This window comes from Plectrocnemia conspersa, unplaced genomic scaffold, assembly GCF_051122295.1.
Source record: "Plectrocnemia conspersa isolate PC_06_02 unplaced genomic scaffold, ASM5112229v1 ptg000003l, whole genome shotgun sequence".
Lineage (NCBI taxonomy): Eukaryota > Metazoa > Arthropoda > Insecta > Trichoptera > Polycentropodidae > Plectrocnemia > Plectrocnemia conspersa.
In genome coordinates this window covers 25,825,075-25,840,770 of record NW_028277167.1, presented here as the reverse complement: position 1 = coordinate 25,840,770, position 15,696 = coordinate 25,825,075, and the positions used below count along the sequence as shown (strand labels likewise).

The 15,696-nt window shown below is 30.3% G+C and overlaps 1 protein-coding gene across 3 annotated transcripts in view; it reads left to right on the top strand.

Annotated features, from left to right (window-relative positions):
- The window catches only part of LOC148237111 (lachesin-like), a 306,235-nt gene that overhangs the window by 160,032 nt on the left and 130,507 nt on the right, over window positions 1-15,696 (top strand). The window lies entirely within an intron of this gene.

Sequence of the window (15,696 nt, the reverse complement as noted above, 5' to 3'; positions counted from 1 at the left end):
AACAGCACGGGATGGGTAATAGCTTTCTAAGGAAATATATTTCAAAACAATTTTTGCTACTGTATTTATAGAAATAGAAAATGATTGAGATATAATATTAACTCATCATATGACGCACAGTTGGAAAAACATACAGATACGTGCATCCATACATATTAATTATTCTTGCTATAAGCTTAGCTTTATATGTGATTGTCAGTAATAGCTTAAAAATCCTTCTTTGATGCAAAGCCATAGTATTCTTAGACTGAAGTTTAAAAATATTTTTAATATCGTGGTTATTAAATTATTGATGAATTTTAAAAATTTGCATATTTATTATTAATTCTTGGACTCATATTATGTCGATTGCATATTTCTGAATTTTAATGCCAAAGTGATGTAAAACCCATTTAAGATTAAACGAAACATGGATCACAATGTCTATGCTAATTCATATTTAAAGGACACCGCTTTTAAAATCAATGATGATGTGAATAATAATTTTATTTATTTCTATACGTAGTCCGTAACATCTCATGCCTGCACTACACTCTCTGGAAATTGGCCAAGGTTGACCAAGGACGGAGAATATAGTGGGTTACTTCGGTCGAGCTCGGTCTAAAATCTCTCGAAAGTTGTCCGAGCTTACCGAGAGCGGGAGGTAAAGGGGGGGGTAATTCTGTCAACTTAGCCAGCTTCGAGCGCTTCCGAACATTGTCGGCAAACGGACCGAAGTCAAAGGAACCGAAGTCGGAGCTGTTTTGCTTGTTTTTCGCAAACTAAGATAGAACGAGTAGCTTGGTTCAATTTCAGTATGCGCGTATGCTTCCTATGGTTAACACGCACGTCGAGCGCTGCATCGTGGTCACGTGGTCAATTTATAATACCACATGCTTATCGGGGACTTCAACAGACACTTACTGACATCTTTGAATATTTTAGGGCACCTATTTTTGATTTTATATTCTTCTAGCAGATATCGTTATTATATTTTTTTTCATATAAAATAAATAATTAATAAATAATTGGTGGTCCTTGATTTTGTTAAAAAAAATCGTTTCGAATATCCTTATGTATTTTCCTAGATCGGTTTATATAAATGTCACACCATAACGAATTATTATTTAGAATCGATGGCGACAAATTTTAGAATAGTCACAGATGTGGTGTTCGTATTCTGAAGTATAATTTTTATGCCTTATGGCATTTTGCAAAAGCCGACAAAGATTTTGCGTAAATTGAATATTTACGACCGAAAAGTTTTCACTAATATTGCATTGGTGAGTGCCCACACAAACTTTTATAATTATCAGTAGCGTAATTTTACTAATATGACAATTTAAAAATTGTGATTATTTGGCATATTTTTCGATTGCATGACAGCAGCCGCCGTGCATACGTCATTCACGCCTGCCGTCCGGACGGCATATGAAATTTGTGGCAGTGTGGCCGCTACTCGGAAGTCGGCGACCTTGCCCGACTTCAGTTGAACTTTGGTTCGGACAACTACCAGAAAGTGTAGTGCAAGCATCAGACTAGTAATTCTGAGGCTGCAAGTTTGAGCTCCGGCAGCGGCACTCAAATTTGTATTTATAAAAAATGCGCTTTTATAAAAAAAAACGGCAACAGCTGCAGTAACATATAGTGGTAAATTATATTGCACATAATAATTTATAATTATTAATATAGTTGTCACCGATTTCCCGATTTTTAGTCTGGTGGGCCATACCTACTTGTAGGTATTCATTATATCTGTATCGACTTTCCCCCATTGTAACGCATTGGGCTACGCCTGTCAGGTTACAACGGAAGATTTAATAAAAGCAAAGCTAACATTAAAAAGACACCTTAATTTAAATAACATTATAAAAATAAAAATAATTCAGCATTGACTTAAAATAATGTAGGAAAAAAATACTGGAAAAGGAACATTTTTTTCAATTAGGTTTGTCGCAGGACAATTAAAGATTATTTTAATTAAAATATACTGAGTCGATGCTAAAGTTTAACCGTATTTTTTATACATTTTTTCCTTATTAATTTAATCAGCTACATACTTTCTATTGCTAGTTATAACTTACTAAAATAAAAATTTCTATTAATCATGTAAAAAATTAATTATATGCTTTTCTTACATATCCTTCTGTTTCATTATTGCTATTATATAAATACTTTTTAATGTCCTAAACAAATGATAATTATAAGGAGCAAGGTCTAGAGAGTATGGTGGGTGCTTAATAATATCCAAATTAAATTATTTTAGTTTTGGTTCATCATCGCTAAATGAGGTCGTGCATTGTTATAGTGAAAAACTAACACTTTTCTGTGTATCAATTATGGTCTAACCTTTATAAAAGCGGAGTTTAATTTTGTTAACAAATCATAATTATTTGGATGCGTTCTAAAAGTTCATAATACGCAATATCCTTGCAATTCCAGCTCACACAAAGTCACTTTTTTGCATTGATTTTTTGCTGTCGGGGTGGCTAATGGGTCTTGCCCTGGTATAACCCAATGTATTTTTTATGACACGTTGTTGTAGGCAACCCATATTTCATATCCAGTTACCAATTAACCCAGAAGAGCTCGTGCTTTTACCTTTCACTCAAGGGAACACATTTTGAAACACAGTATAATTGATTGCCGTCCAAACTTCATAGTGAAATCATTCCCACGGTAACTGGTTAACTCATATCGTTAGTGCAATTTTTCTGATATTTCAACGCAATGCCACCAGATCAACAAATAAAAAGTCACTAAATCAAAATTTTGTAAACCACCAATGTCGCAATTTTCTTAGATTAATTTTAATTAACTCAAACCAGTTATTCTTAAAATAAATAAACTAAAAAACAATTCTGCTTTAGGTGATGATGATTTTCATTATTAAATATAATGTTATATTTGGCTCCGTGATTTGTAGATCTCCATAACCATTAGATTTAAGTAAAAATTTATCTAAATATCTTAGAAGCTGCTTGAGTTGTAAGATAAATAATAATAAACTTCATTTAATTGAATATTTAAATCGATTCTGAATTTCCTTGATATTTTAACATCTTTAATATACGGTTTTGTTCAAAATTGTAACATTAAATGTACAATTTTTGATATATTATTTTAGTTTCAAAATTATTAAGGAAAATATTATCATGTAGCAGCCATATTTATTGCTCTAAAAAAATCATTCGATACTATAAATAATAAGATATTAACTAAAACACTAAATATTTATGGCATATGCGGTCCATACTTTAACGTATTTATTAGGTATCTTAAAGATCGAAAACAGAGAGTTGGGCTAAATGGAATATTTAGTGAGCTGGAAATTGTTCATTGCGGGGTTCCTAAGGGATTTATACTTACTAGTAGACCCTTATTTTCACTGATTTATTTGAATGGCATGGCTTCGTGTACGAGCAATATAAATATGCAGCTGTATGCAAATGATAATGTAATGAGAATAGCACAATTGCTTCAAAATATTTAACTAAATATTTACGATTAAGTAATAATTAAATCAGTAGATAAATTAATTTATAAAATTGCATTTATCTCTTAAATACTTATGTATTATGCATTGATTTGTACATTTTTTTGTATATGGGATCAACTGTAAAATATAAAATGCAGGTGCTACAAATTTGTTTAAATTATCAACTGACAGGCACATAGCTAATGTATGTTAAACTACAAAAAATACTTGTTTATAAAATATCTGTTCATGAAAATGCATTAATTTTTAAATATTTTTTTTTATTAATAATTATTACATAAACGATAAATCTATGTTAAACACAGATATACATTATTAAAACACCAGACCAAATATAAACTAATTCCAAAACAACTAATATAAGCTAATTTGGTTTATCTTTACAAATAAATAAATTAACTAAGACACATAAATTTTAAGTATAACAAGAATTTGTTAAGTAAAACAAAAAAAATGATCATAGATTTGTAGGAGAGAAAAAAAAATTATTTATTATTTTTGGTCTTCTGCTTGAGTCCTTGGGTAGCTTCTGGTGACTGTTTTCTCCCCATCTGAGTCCAGGCTTAAATATCCATGACTGCAAAGTTTGCTGACGAATCGCAATTATGCAGCGATCATCCAACCAATCGCTGTAGTCGCTTTTTTGAACGGAACGGCTTTAGAAAGCCGCGTTTGCTTGATGGGCATTGTCCAAGGTCGTATTGCATTGCAACGGGAATTTTGTGAATCCGTAACTGTTTCGCAACAAAGAAATATTTTCTCAATGACGGAGAATATTTACAGTAAGAACAAATTTCGGTGTCATTTGTGGGATTTTTTCTCGTCGTAACGAGGGTTGTGTGTGGTCTAATTTTTTTTTTAGTTACCTTGTTAATTGCTGATCATTTTGGCCACAGTAAACTAACGCAAGTTTTGTGAAAAAGATCGTTTCAAACGTAGTCATTTGTATCTGGTCGCTACATAATAAATGCCTGAAATTTGAGTAAAAAAATAATAAAAAAAATTGCAAAACATTTAAAATTCTGTAAATAATCATTGCTATAATGGCGTTTTGACGAGACATAAAATAATATTATTATTTTTAATAATAATATATATTTAATAATATACGTATGTTACATAAAACATTTATTAGGCGTATTTAGAAATTTAATTCAGAGAATGACAGCCTACATTATGTATGTATACAGCTCGGTTAATTGCAATTATAGGACAGCGTAAATTTGCGTTTTCCGCACTATCCGCATTCAGCGAGATTTAGTGACACGTCTCTAGGGAATTTAGCCGTAGGATTTATGTAAATGTTACACGTTGGTCAGATATAGTACACACATGTTTAAAATGTTAGCTTGTAAAATTTCATTGTTTCCATGACAAAGCAAACATTGTGTTTTAGTTGGTTTGGGTCTTAATTAGGTGGCGTTGAATTTGTCAAATGTGCTACTAAATTACCGGGTAGCGAAAAATCACACGAAAATCGAACGATTAATCCTGCGATTTAAGAAACTAGGAGAAAAAGGCTCGTTCTTCATGCTCGGATGATTAATTATCAGGGGCTAGAGGAGCTGATTATCTCTGGAGAGAAAACCCAGAGAATTTGGGACGTGCGTAACATCTCTTATTAAACTTTCAATCGCTCTAGCGAAAAATAAGGTTTACTCATGCGTAGAGTTTTGTTTTTGAAAAAAAGATTGAAGAATTAATTATGTAACTGCAGATACATGTAGTAGAGTGTGTTTATTGAATTGTGGCGATTTAATGCTACTACCCTTTTAAATACATTTTATATTTAGATTATTTGTGGGCGGCTCGTGACCTTAAAAGCAGGTGGGGTAAAAACCAATAGAATATATTAAAAAGGGATAATTTATTTTTAATATTATATAAATATATAACACGAGTCTTTCATTAATCAATAAAACAATGTGAAATCAATCGATAAAACAATGTGATAATAAGGTTTGCTTCTCGAATAGCTCATGGTTATTTATTTATTTTACATTTCATTTCTGGATTTTTATGAAAAGATTCTTGATTACTTTTAATATATGCTAAACTTATACGATGCACTAGTATTTAAATAGCAATATTATAAAGCCGAATTTGTCTCGACCAAGCCGAGACTAAATATTATAGTATCCCTGCTCTTACACAAAATGACCTCTCTCTGATTTTTGCAAAGGCGCTGGCAACCCCCGCCGGAAGAGCCGAAATGCAGGGTGGTGAAAATATATTTATGCAAAAGAATTAACGGAAAACAGTGCTGAGAGAACGTGGGAGTAGAATGGGGCGATTTGATAAAACAGTCCGTTTTTGCGCTGGCGGCCATAAATCAAACGCGAGCCCAAAATGAAAAGATATCACGGAATCTCAGATCGCCGGAATGCGCAAAAACTTGTGATTTTTTATTACACCCTGTATAAACACTCGAGGAAAATGGGCACTACTTCTCTAGGTATGTACTAACCTATATTCTCGCAAAATAAGCCGATCCTTTGATATTTCTCCTTTTTTGTTGTTTGTTCTCTGCTTTCCGATGCGCGCCCATATTTCTCAGAAAGCGATATAAAAACGATAGGGCGAACATGTGACGGATGTACACCCTTATTATAATAAAAAAATCTAAGAATTATGTGTATTTTAAAAGATGAAATGATTGACGTACTAAGAATACACATCAATAACACACGTGAAATAATAATCAATAAAAATACGGATAGTAAATAACGTTTATTTGAATGTTGATATTATTTTAATTAGAGTGATGCTTCTTTATTTATTAAAAATCGTAACCAGACGGGCGTTAGCCCAATGCGTTACAACGGAATAACTACTGACCAAAATCAGTCTAATTTATTAATTATAAATTATAAATCTAGATCGATTTTATTTCATTTATTGTGAAAGATTAATATTAATATTATATAAAAATTATTAATTTTGATCTCCCAGATATAATAGAAATTAAAAAACATCTTTGTTCATATGGTATTAGTCACCAACAATACCGTTTGTCTATCGTAGTGGTGTTAAATGACTAAGGCAAATAACTCCTTAATAATATTTGTAACAAAGGATTATGAAAACTCGACAAAAACAATCTTTCAGTAAGCTTTATTAATAACACAAATATGTGGTTCAATATTTAGCTTACACATACGTTCTCGCGCGTGAATCGCTTACAGGTTGCAACACATACAATGTTACGAACTTTAAATGTTATAATTATCGCTTAAGATAGTTTTTACAAATGACAAGTAACAAATGGTTAGCATATTAAAATTTAGTCATAAAAAAATATGTGCCAATTATTTCTAAATACCTAGAAGTGTTTGTTTGATTGTTTTTACCCTATATTTTTACGTACGTACTTTTTGTCCATATTTCTCAGTTTATTTGTACATAAGTTTTTCATCTGATTACAAATGAAAAACACGGCCATTTTCTCAAAATATAAAAAGACATATCTGACCTAAATCAACGCTAAAGCCTTTTACTTACTGGATAGACAAAATAAAACTTGAGCGGGTCCGATATTCCAGCGCAAACGGCACCGAGGTACCATTAATCATAACGCTTTTTTCCCTGTGATCAATCGTACCAAGACGGACCGGGAATCCTCCGAGGAGTCTTCGCGCGCATATATCATACGGAGAATTGGGAAATATTGCAATGGTGAAAAAGCAAAAAGCGGCAGTGACAAGAAGCCCTACTACGCAAAAGGTCCATTATGATACGTCATGATTACGCTGACAAATACGTGAAAAGAAACGCTCTTTGAAGGACGTACTACTGCTAAAAATATTTTTTTTCTTTATATTTATGCTTTCTATTTATTGCCGTTTCCTAAGTCTCTTTGATCGACTGCGACAGTCCATTAAAGTTATTTATTTCCGAATTATCAACAGTAATCATCGTCTATTATATTATAAATACATAAATGCGACGTTGTTATTATATTGTGTCAGATGTGCTTATATGCTAAGGATATAAATTTAGATATAGGTCAACTACTATGTTGAGACACTTGGAGATGACACATAATGCCTTCAATTACTGCACGACCCTTTGTCTATCATTCTATGATGATTATTATTATTATTATTAAATTATACCTAATATATTAACCTTTTTAAGTCTTATTATGATACATTTATATATATTTATGTGCAAATGAGTACCTTGTTAAATAATAATGAATAGGAAAAAACATACTTGCGAAAATTATTTATTCAATAAAATATGTTAAGTTCTAATGTTTGAGATTATTATCACCAGGAAATTTAATTTTGGCAACAGCTTTTTTAAGTTCTTACCATGCAAAAAGTTGTTTCGATTTTATTGGCGAGATATCTATTTATTTTTTCGAAATACTTTTTGCTAAAGAAATACTCGTCCATATTTTTATTTAATTATTTATATTTTATTTTTCTAAAAATTCTTGCCTAATTTTTTGTCGTGCAATAAAATAATACCTTTAAGATTGACCAAATTTTGTAAACAAAATACATTTACTCCTATATGTAAATGATTTCGCTAAAAATTAAAAAAATATTGTAGATGTTTTTGTGATGATGCTTTGCTGATGTGTGTCATGTCCATAGAAGGTACTGGCTCGTTTTTGCTGCGGTAAATCCATGGTGTCTTCTGCCTCTCTCACCACGTCTCCGCCTCTGTGACCAAGTATCAAATCAGCTGGGGTAAATCGCAGAAAATTGTTTTTTCGGACCACTTGCATCGCATAAACGGTTTAAATGGCCACTCCGGTGATCGGTAACCTAAATGTTAAAAAATAATAATAATATGCGCAAGGTAGAACGTATTGTCTATCGCGCATCCTTTCCTAACAAAGCGTAGTTTTTCAGTAATACCTATATCTGAATAACGTCTTGGGATTTTTGTGCAATATTTTCAAATAAAAACGCAATTTTTTGGTTACAAGAACTCTTTCTTAATACAATTATTATATGTAACTATACACCATCTAGATCGATATTATTTTAATAAATCAATACAATATTGATCTGAGAGATGAAAAAAGTCTAGGTCAGGGGTGTTTAACCTACATTGTCGTGCATAAGAATCAAACCTTTAAGATAGTATTTAAAAACTATAGTAGACTATACCGAACGCCAATTACTAAAATATTTTTTTTGTCCAAACTTTTGCGTAAAACAGTCCAATCCGCAAATCATTTTGGTAAAATTAAATTTGTATTAAAACTAAAGAAAAATTGGCGTAGCTTTTAGATTATCTATTAATAAATTGATAAATATACGCAAAAATAGTATTTCATGAAAAAAAATAACAATAATTTTTTTTTGGAAATAATAGAGCATTATGTTAGCTTTGTAAAAATAACTTATTTATAAAACGCAATATATATAATTGTTTTTAAAATAATTTTAATGAATTTGCCATACACAAAAAAATTTAAAATCTAGAAAAAATCTTATAATTCAACAACAACTATTACATGAAATTATTTTTTGTTCGTTGTTCCTATGAACATTTATTTAATAAAAATAATATGCAGTTAATTTGTCGGTTCCGACAATTTCATTTTAAAGTCAAGGCAAGTTATATTAGCAAATTTAATTTCTAAGCAAATAAAATCCGTTAACTGACATTGAATTTATTTTTAAATGTTTCAAATACTTCTTATTTTAATTTCATTACTTTGGATGAAAACGCTAATGTTAGAGATTGCGCTCAACTTCTTTCGAGGAATTGTTAACGAATTTAATATAATCAAAAAAGTAACTAGTAAAATTACAATCGCAAGATTTCGTTTAACTAGCACATATTTGCTATGTTGACTGATGGTCACTGATTGGATAAAAGAAGGACCAGCGAAACAATGCAAAAAATATCGGTATTTTTTATTGCATGAAAATCAGTATATTCTAAATCAAAAAATAAAGCAGCTCGTATTAAGTATAAAAAATACAATTTAGACGAGCATATTCGGAATACTCTTTGCATTACCACAGTATTTACTAAACCAGATATAAAAGCACAGATATTAAATAAAACAAACTCAGTGTTTTTATTAAGAACAATATATAATTGTTTTCTTATGTAAGAAAAAAAATTGTGATCGACCCATTGGGAATATGGTAACATTATAATCAAAAATATATATTCAATTCTATATATATATATATGTATATCCCTTGACAATTTTTAATGCAGCTTGGAAGGGTTTGACATCTTTGCAATATAATATCTAGTTATCGTAGCACAAAAATGAAACATTTTTATTGCGTTAGCAGAATAAAATCTACATAACTCGATTATGTTATTTTTAATTTAGTATATGCTGTACTCATCTGTAAGTTTTTTGTTTTTTCAAACTGTTTTAATTAATCCAGAAGTAATTAAAAACGTCTAGCTTTTATGCGTAGTTATTATTTAAATAATGCATCTAGATGGTTGTTATCAATTAGTTATGTTCGCCCAAGAACTTCTTCATTTTCAAGACTTTTTTCGACACCATGGTACTGTACGTTTTAATAGTACCCACGCTAGAATCATTGTTTAGTTTATATAAAATTTCTGCTGCTTCTCTACCTATTCTTAAACCACTCTTATGTACATATTTTTTAATTCAATAGCCAAAATTAAATAAAAATATAATAATTTTAAATGTATGAAATATATAAACAGCTGTAGCTCTTTAGTTTCATGTGGTCTATGTCGTAGTCCGAATAGCCAGTGGACGATCTTAGTAGTTAAACTTTGAAGCCACAGCAGTGCGATCTTGTAGCGGGATGAAAACTAAATAGTGTCATGAATTTCAAGCTATATACTATAGATTGTATTATATAACATGCAATAATATACTATGTATTGCCAACATGTATAAGGTTTATATACATAAACAATTACAACTTAATATAATATACAAAAAATTGTAATTTATTAATAAACATAAATTCACCCAGAAATACTTTGTTCAACAACTCCTTTAATAATTTACATGAATAAATTACTTTAAAATAAATAGCTAAAGTGGTTTCTAAAGAGTGATTATACCCATACTTAAAATGCGACAAAAGCGAACTTTATATGAATTAAGATTTTAAATGTAGCCTATAAAATCTTTTTAATTCATAAAATACAATAGAGGGATGCTGAGGTAGGTCCGCTATACATCACCAAACAAACCATAGAGAAACCGTATGAATATAACATAAAACTTAACCAAGTATTTACTGATTTATTAAAAATTTATTTTAATATGATAGTTAATTTTAACATATTATTATATACAAAACACGTTAAAGGTGTATATTCATTTTCATACCGATAGCTTTTTTATTAGCTAGAATTTAAAACTATATATAAGTGGTTACAATTTTATTTTACAAAACGCGTTCTTTCTAGTTAACTTCTGTCTAAGGGCCACAATGGCGGCAAGCCTCTAAAAGTGACGTTCCATAATGTGTTTATTAAATTTAAGCTTAAAGTCCATATGTGAGCTCATGTATTTTACTCTAGATTTCCATTCAACATTACTGCTCTATTTATTTTGGAGAGGCAGTAGCGAAGTTTGTTACGTTTTGTAAATATTATTGATTTTATTTTATTTTGCTCAATTTTAATCTCTCACCTTTCGAAATATTCCCTGCCATCCCTGCAAATTAGTGCATATATGCTTCATTAAGTTATCAACCCTTTAAGTAGTCAGGTAATTTATAAGCACTTCAGTGATTCTATTAGTTTTATTGCTTTGATTAATGTTGATACTTTTTGTATTAGTATGTTTTAATAATTTATTTTAACACTTTTCTATTATTAAAGTTTGTTAATATATTTTAAATATTTTTAATATCAATACAGAGGCTTTTAATATTTTTTATAAAATGAATATAAAATATTTTCTGTAATGCTGATTTATTGGTATTATTTTGTATTGAAAACATTTACAAAAATTTAAATTTAAAAAACATGTTATATAATTTTAGTGTTTTTATTTCTTTAGTTATGTATATACATTTATAACAATTATATGATATGAAAATATATCTGGGGTACCTCAAATCAGTGAAATATCGACTGCCGTACATGTACGGCGATACTCTTTAAAAGGTTAAGTTGATGTATTATCGAGTGATTTTCAAACTATTCGTTAAAAATTAATTCCATAAAGATTATCTTAAAACATAATAAATATTTTTTTAATTATGACGGTAATAAACTGATGAGGTGACATTTTTTTATCCTCCATTATTGTTGCAGGTCAAAACATTTTTTTATGAAATTGAGGATGGTACAAAAAAGTACATTCCATTTCACATTATTTCAAATGCTGCACACGTTTTTACGAATCTCTTTTGGAAATTTTTAGTAATAACATAGTAGATAGTGTTTAATAGTTTTATGTTGTAATGAAATCCGAGCTTAAATATTTTGTGATTTAACCATAAGCTTAACAGTAATTTTCTCCAGCGTTATACACGTACAACTTACATATTTATTTTTGATATACAATTTTAAAAATATTTAATCTATTTAAAATAAAATCAGGGAAAAATGAAAGCAACGTTCAACACTAAAAAAAATGCTGAAAAAGTGAAATTAAATAAATTGGAAATATGTGTTAAATCTGTAAAATTTAATAAAGAAAAAAAAAAGATTCGGTATGTATGTCTTGAGTGTAGAAAAGTGGGAAGAAAAAACGCATATATCTGTAGATAATATGTTAGTCTAATAAAATCAGATGTGAAATATGTTTTGACGTCCGATGTTTTACTATTTCAAAAGAATAGATATCGATCTCAGATTCTTTGAACGGGAATAATAGATGTGCTTAATTAAAAGCTTCAAGAAAAATAATATTGCACATATGAATTTCATCTTAATAAATTGAAGTTGTATAAAATCATTTTCGTATATTAAAATCGAAATAAAAATGGAAATGTTACCACAATGTTGTAAATAAGTATTTTATGTATATATGTATATTATTAAAAACACCATTGATCGCCATTGGTAGTAGCGGGCCCGTACCTTTTTATTTAGCACTACACCACTGCTTGTAAGGATTTTTTTATAGGATGAATTTTAGCGGTTTTCCTAATGGTGAGACCTAAAATATAGACAAGCGTTAAAGGTGTTTGTTATGTAATGGATGCAAATACCAGAAAGGTGTTTATTTTCTCTTAGCTTGTATATTTGTTTCAAGCAGAAATTAGTCAAGCTTCTCAAAACAAATGTTTAAAGCTTAACTGAAATGTAATACAATACATTTTGGTAGTTCGTTAATGGTGTTGTTTATATTCCTTAAGTACTATTCTAAATACTAAATTAAAACAAAACGAGCTAATCTTTGTCTTGAAAGATCACCACAACGTCAGAAATAGAGATGGTGTAAAAAACATTTAATAAGCACCCAATTATTGTTAAAAAGCGTTCGAATTTGTTGGACATTTAAATATGCTCTCATCCACTTGGCCATCGCTACTCCAAGGATTTTTTTAAATCGTTTCACATGGCAAAATCTCAACACCGAAACATATCTATAAGGCTCTCTCGCAAGATATCGCAGACTCAGCCGTACGAGTAACGAACGCTCCACGATTCCGGTCCTTAAATCAAATCTATTCAAATGCGGCAATCCACTCCTGTTTGCAACGCATACATGCATACATATGTACGTAAAGACTTGTAAATTGAGTCAATGGTTGGATTACGGACGGTGGTTTTACACCCCCGCCCCAAGGCTGTCTGAGCCTGAACTGTGTCAGAACGTTTGATGCAAAGTGGAAGTTGGCCGGTGGCTGGTGGAGGTGTGCGGTGGTTAACGACATGGAGAAGCCCCTCTACACTCATACACACCCACCTGGATTCGGTTTTATTGGCGCGCGCTGAGGGTAGTTTTGCCAGAACAAAGCCTTTGTAACAATGCCAGCCTCCAGAGCTTTTGCTTCTTCGCGCGGCAGCGGGGAGTCTTTCACACCTAGGACCAAAACTCAAAACGAAAGCACTGCAGAGAGAATTTCATCAACTTAGCTGTGTTGTTATTATAGAACATATTTTTGAACTGTTAACTAAAAAATATATAAAATTGTAATATGTAGTCGAATTTCTATAAAAAAAATTGATACTCACTACTGGTTTTGTCGTTTTGGGTTTAAGTCACAAATGAACATCAGCGTTTTTCAATTTGTATCGTAATCAGTGAATGTTATAATAATTTAACACTGATCATCACAATATGTGGCGATTAAAGCATCTTCGTTGCATTCAGGTACTTTTAAAAATATTTTATACGCTGATCCTTTATTGTTCTACTAGTACTAAAACCTTTACTTTGGTTCATTCATTGCATTGTCGAATAAAAATATTTTTTAAATGCAGACGGCAAATTTTTCAAACGCCAATTACTCCAAAAAGGGGCGCCGTTTGATTTTATTTAACATGGTGTCGGAAGTTCATAAAAGCTAAGGTAATCAGACGTACTCATTTAAGAATTATCTTTCTCAAATGTTTTTTCCTTCATTGTTCTCTTTATTCCCTTTTTTGTCCTTCTTAAACGAAAATTTTCAAAAAAAGTTTTTTTAAAGCTTTCTGAACAATTAATTATTCTCAAATTTCCGTGATGATCTTTTTTAGCTCCCGCGAAAATTAGTATTCTTTTAATAAAATTCACAAATGAACATTTTTAGCTCCCGCACAAGCAAATTAATTAATTAGCAAAAAACTGTCATCTGGGATTCAGATAACATTTTTTTTTAAAGCCCGGCGCACATAATATTCTTGGGACAGCCCTGTTTTTATATTACTTATCACTTTTTGTCACTGTTTTTTTCTAAAATCAGATTTATGTGATTGATGATTGTTATATTTATGTGATCAAAATGTGATTTATTCCTAATTTTTTATTTTTTATTATTGCATATTTATTTTATACAATCTTGATAATATTTTTTTTCGAAAGATTTATCTCTAGTATATTTAATTATTTCTACTCATGTTAAAAATTAACAGAATTTAAAAAATACGTAAATACTGCAATATATTATTATACTACTTTGATATCCTACGCTGATAACTCTACTTAGGTTAATTCCCTACATATAGCATATTTTTATTCTGCGCTTTTCTTATAAACAATATTGGCATGATCGTTTTCGTAGTTCTAAGCCATAAATATAGCTATTTTAACAATTAAAGTGTGTAGTTTTGATTATTATTTTTTACGCTACCGGTATTTGATTTTGTAATACTGTTAATATCTAAGCTCGATTTTTGCCCGATACCAGTAGTACCGTTAATTATCCATAAGTACATTTAAAAAACTACTCTTTGTTTGGAAAAGATGCGCGTTCCCTGCGCATAATACTATTTTTTTCTACCTTTGTGTTAGCAATCGCCTGAGTGGCCATCTGGACCGTTTATCTTTTAAGGCGTAAACACATGTCTTGAGTGTGTCAGAGGAGCGATGCAATTTTCCCGCAAACATACTCATCTGCGTTTCTCCAAACCTATCTCGAACCATTAATATGAAACATGTGACACTTGGTCACATAGGCGAAGACAGGGAGAGACTGACAAAAAATACGCTCCTGAGTCACAGCAGTAAAGACGAGCCAGGACACCAGGACAATCACAGCCGACAATAATACAACTAAACACGCCAGTGAAGACTCTTCGACTTTCATGACATATCGGCTTTTCAAAATACTGCATTTTATAACAAATTTTGAACTAAAATAAAACACTAAAAATATAAATATTTTTTTATTAAATTAAAACAATAGCTTTGTAAAAAATAATTAATAAAATATCATAGTACTTTATTAGTTTAATTTTTATGTAGTATTATATATGTAAAATAAATTAGTATATACATGTTTTTGTCAACGTCTAATTTAGCAGTTGCTATTAAATTCTGCCTCGACACGTTTAACGTCAAATTATCCATGTTATAACAACTCAAATAAAAACGTATACCGAATTAGAACCTCTAACGAAAATAATCATACTTAATATGTTTTATTGTTGCTACTTATATAAACATATATTATAATAAAAATATATAAGGCTTCATCCACACAACTAGGGATTCCAATCCCGGGCCAAAATTTTGATCCCGGGATTTCGGTATTGCAATTAGTCGATCCCGGGATCCCGGGACCAGTCCCGGGATAATTTTCCTGTTATTTGATCGATAAAAATAATTTAAAATGAATAATACGATATATTTTTAC